The 4,104-nt window shown below is 47.7% G+C and overlaps 1 protein-coding gene across 1 annotated transcript in view; it reads right to left on the bottom strand.

Annotated features, from left to right (window-relative positions):
• Positions 1 to 2,558: 2,558 nt before the first annotated feature.
• The window catches only part of RIT1 (Ras like without CAAX 1), an 8,161-nt gene continuing 6,615 nt past the window's right edge, over positions 2,559 to 4,104 (bottom strand). Inside the window, exon 7 of the mRNA XM_032398380.1 lies at positions 2,559 to 4,104. This exon is cut by the window's right edge and continues 1,205 nt beyond it. The gene's annotated coding sequence lies outside the window, so the exon portion shown is untranslated.

The raw sequence follows: 4,104 nt of genomic DNA, 5'->3' as shown, positions 1-4,104 counted from the left end.
CCCACCTCAGACCTGCCTCGCGGCTTCCCACGCACTCAGCCCCGCCCCTGGGTGTCCTGCGTGTGCCCTGAGCCACAGCGGGCTTCTCCATGCTCCCACCTACCCCAGGGTAGTCTTGACTCACCCACTCTCCGATCCTGCGCTGGAGCCGTCCTACACACAGGAGGCTTGACTCTTCTGTGGTTCCAAGTCATGCATTCTCACTTTTTGAGAAATCTTCATGGCCTAATTCTACCTACCAATTTAATCCAAATCTTCCTATGTTTTCTTTTAATTAGTCGATGTAACATGGTTTTAGGTTGCCTATGAATTGCCCTGCCTTCTCAATCCATCGTACACCCCTGGGAGCAGAAACCACGTGCTAGGAGTCCTTGGTTACGTCCACTAACTCGTGGTAGCCCAAAGAAGCTACCCTTGCCCCAGCTCCAACCATCTGGACAGTGAAGGGAAATAGGTCTGCAAGGCTCTAAGTACGGGTTGACTCGATTATGCTGTCTGGCTGCACTTTCCTAAAATCTAAAATCCATCCTGCCTTCCAGACCATGCTTGGTCCTGCGCACCAGACAAGCCGCAAACCAACCCCACTCATCAGAAGACAAGTCGCTTTTGCAGACAGGAACTGAGGCGGCTCTCGCTTTCCTCACGGACGTGGGTGCAATCCGGCCACATGGGAAGAGCACGGCACTGAACCACAGATAACCAGCAAACCACGAAGTACAGCAAGGCTCCGCTTCCAACTTCCACTGAAAAGAACTTGTCAAAAACTGAGTAAAATACAAATACACTATTTTCTTAATTATTCTAATTTATGTTATACCTAATAACACAATTCTTAGTGGGAAGAAGAGAAAGACAAAATTAATTTGTGCAGCAAAAGCATTTAGAGATATGTGAGGACAGGGCGAATCATCATCAGAGAACTCAGGCCTCCAACTACTTCCCTGTGAGGCGAGGCCACAAGTTTCAGTTCCAGCTGAGCTGATGAACGTATGAACAGTTTGAACCGAACTTTAAAGATTTTATTTATCTTAGAGAGTGAGCACGCGGGTGCTTGGGCAGCGGGGGGGAGGGGCAGAGGGAGGAACCCCAAGGACACTCCCCACTGAGCGCAGAGCGCGACTGAGGCTCAATCTCACAACCCTGAGATCATGACCTGAGCTGAAATCAAGAGTCGGATGCTCAACGGACTGAGCCAGCCAGGAGCCCCTGATTACAAACTTTAATTTGAAGCTGAGCAAATCCAGGATGACTGCAAATCCGTTTTCAGTACTGAACCATCTCTTAAAGCCAAGTGCTTGTCCGTGTTAACACTGACTCCTAAAAAGTAAGACTTTCAATTTCTTTGTCACCCTTCTCAGTAAGTTTGGAAAAGGAGAAACACTACCAACTGTCAGGAGCTTCCTAAATTTATATGATTTTTTAAAGAAAATAAGCAATAAACACTAGAAATGAGGAGAAACTTCAGAAATCACCTCGCTTTGATCTTCTCTATTATCCCACGCGGGTTAAATTCAGCCTCTCCTCGACCTGCCTGCTCTACCATCAGCGCTCAGCGCCCCGCTGGACCCAGCCCTACAGGGGCCTTCCTCCTCTGAGTTTCTGAAACATTCCCAGGTGGAAGCAGGTCATCTCCTACTTCACAATCCACCTCCAGCCGGATGTGCTGATTTTGTCAAAGCTCAAGAGCAGGGATACTGTCTGTCCCTTCGAATCCCAGTCTCACACGGTGCTCAGTGCACAGAGGCGGCCCACGAACGCTTTGATGGAACCCCCGCGCCTCGCCTAACGGAGGCCAGCTCAGAAAGGGAACGCCGCTCCTCCACTCCCCGCTTCAAGAGTGGACCCTCCTGACCGTTGCTGACCTGCTCAACCCAAGTAATGACAACACAGAAACACACTCCTTTAAGGTCCAAACCAAGTCCTCTCCACAAACGCCAGTGCCCATTTTTAGTAGAGACAAAAGCAATGACCTTCACACAAAGCAATGACTCCTCACGGTCTCACGTTTAGTTTCCACACTGGAAACAGCCTGAACCCTTCATCGGGTGGCAAACACGCCATTCGTCTCCAATGTGTTTTTTCTGTCTCCCCACCACTCCACCTCTCTGCACACGGGGTCTCAGCAGGCTTCCTCGGGCACCTGCCCGCCCCCCCACCCCATCCCAGGGGTGGCAGTTCACTCTGCCTGGCCAAACACCAAGCACCCCTAAGCGTCCTGGCTGCCGAAGCCAGGACAGGAACAGTGCCCGCGGTGGGGAACCAGAGTCCAGAGTCACTTAAGAGGTGGGACCCCACTCACTGTCACATGGAGACTCTTTGGCAGCTGGCCCGCGGTGCTTCACCTCCCTGCAGCCGTCCTCTCTCTGAAAGGGCGTTCTGTGCCACGCCCCAACGCACTCAGCACAGGCATCCTGCACGCGGCGGGCACTCACATTTTTGAATCCGTATTTTCCAGAACAGAAAATCTCATGGTATTGTATTTTCTTAAAATGACCTTTGTGCAATGATTCTAAGCATTTCCACCCACGCACAGATAAGTAAAGGAGAAGCGCAACAAGTTGTTTAAAAGTTCTGTATTGTGTCATGTCAACTGTCTTCATATACACATGCGTTAAGTGAAAGACTGCTCTTCCTTCTCCCGCCCCCAAACATCACAGTAGACCAATTCTTGCTAAAATATAATAAAATTAAACATATCCCCTCCTGAATTCTAACAGCTCACTCTAAATTTTCTAACTTAACAATCGGGCGCGGGCATCAACAGTCCCAGTGCTTTCACACGTGTCCCTGAAGGTTTCTCTCTTCAAAGTTCCAGGAGTAATGGATTGTAATGCCCTCAAATTGGATAAACCTGACTCTTCAGAGCTTATAAAAATTACATACAGTTATGATCACTAAGACTAGAGCTGTTACCTACACACATTATACCCCCTCAAACTATTTAGCACCATGAATAGAATTCTCAATACTAATGGGCTAATTAATCCAATGACCAAATACAGGACAGTGACAGTCTTAGAAACACAAATTTGTTATTTTTCTTATATACAGTATAAATTCCCTCCTGTCTTATGGATCTTTCTGGCAATCTTCTCTGCTGCCTTGAAGGTCCTGAATGATTATACAGCTGCCAAGTTCTTGCTCGACGCTAATTACAATTCCCTAGGTCATTAGTAAGAGAAGCTAAGGCATTACATGTAAAAGGCTCTAAGCTAATTTAAATGTGGCGAAATACTGTTAAAATAGAATTGCACTGCATTTCTTTTCTACCTTCATGCTTCTCTAAAGTGCTATGGTTCCTATCAGATTTCTGTCCTGCAGAGATTCAAATTCTGGGTCTTCCACTATTGGATGGCTTGAGTACCATAAAACATGATTTATTTGGTTTCAAAAGGGACCACGACCTAGCTAAAAAAGGTGCAACCATCACCTTTCTTTAAACCTGGAACAGACATCGCATGGAGTATGAGGAAAAAAACACAACAAGCCTATCCTTCTGCCTGTCAGTAAAGTGGAAAACAGTAAGTCGAGGGGCACGCTTTCTAAATGGCGCTGCAGTCGCATGCTTCAGGGTTAAGATGGTCACAAATTCTGTACATGACATTTAATGTTCAATCTGCGCCACATTATTCTTAGCACTTCTGCACCTAATCTCCACACACAGTTAAGTCCAGATACCCAAACAATCCTGATTCTAAAAGAGAGAATGCACCACCCATATGTAAAGCTGTGCCTTCCCAGAACAAGCTCCCCAGCTCTGCACAAATATCAAGGTGGTATTCTCTTAGGCTGAGTTTTGTCAAGGCTCGGACAGCCCTGTGCGGTGAACTCCCCAACGTCCCTGCAAAGAAATCTTCAACGAGAAACTCAACACACAGGAGTTCTAAAGCTTCGCGCCTGGCTCGTTAGCAGAGACGCCCAGCCTTCTCTGAGCACGGAGTGTAGTGATTGTGTCGAGGAGGCACATACATGGCTTTACTCTAACTCCCGACGTCTCTTCCATATGGACAATGCAGTCAGTCTAATGAAGGACCTAGAGAACATTCCACCAGGCCTGGCTCTGCTGGAGAGCACAGGGAAGCACAGGGAAGCACAGGGAAGCAC

The sequence above is a fragment of the Phoca vitulina genome, unplaced genomic scaffold (genome assembly GCF_004348235.1).
Source record: "Phoca vitulina isolate PV1807 unplaced genomic scaffold, GSC_HSeal_1.0 scaffold115, whole genome shotgun sequence".
NCBI lineage: Eukaryota > Metazoa > Chordata > Mammalia > Carnivora > Phocidae > Phoca > Phoca vitulina.
The sequence above is the reverse complement of the archived record's forward strand: the minus strand, read 5'-3'. Positions and strand labels throughout refer to the sequence as shown.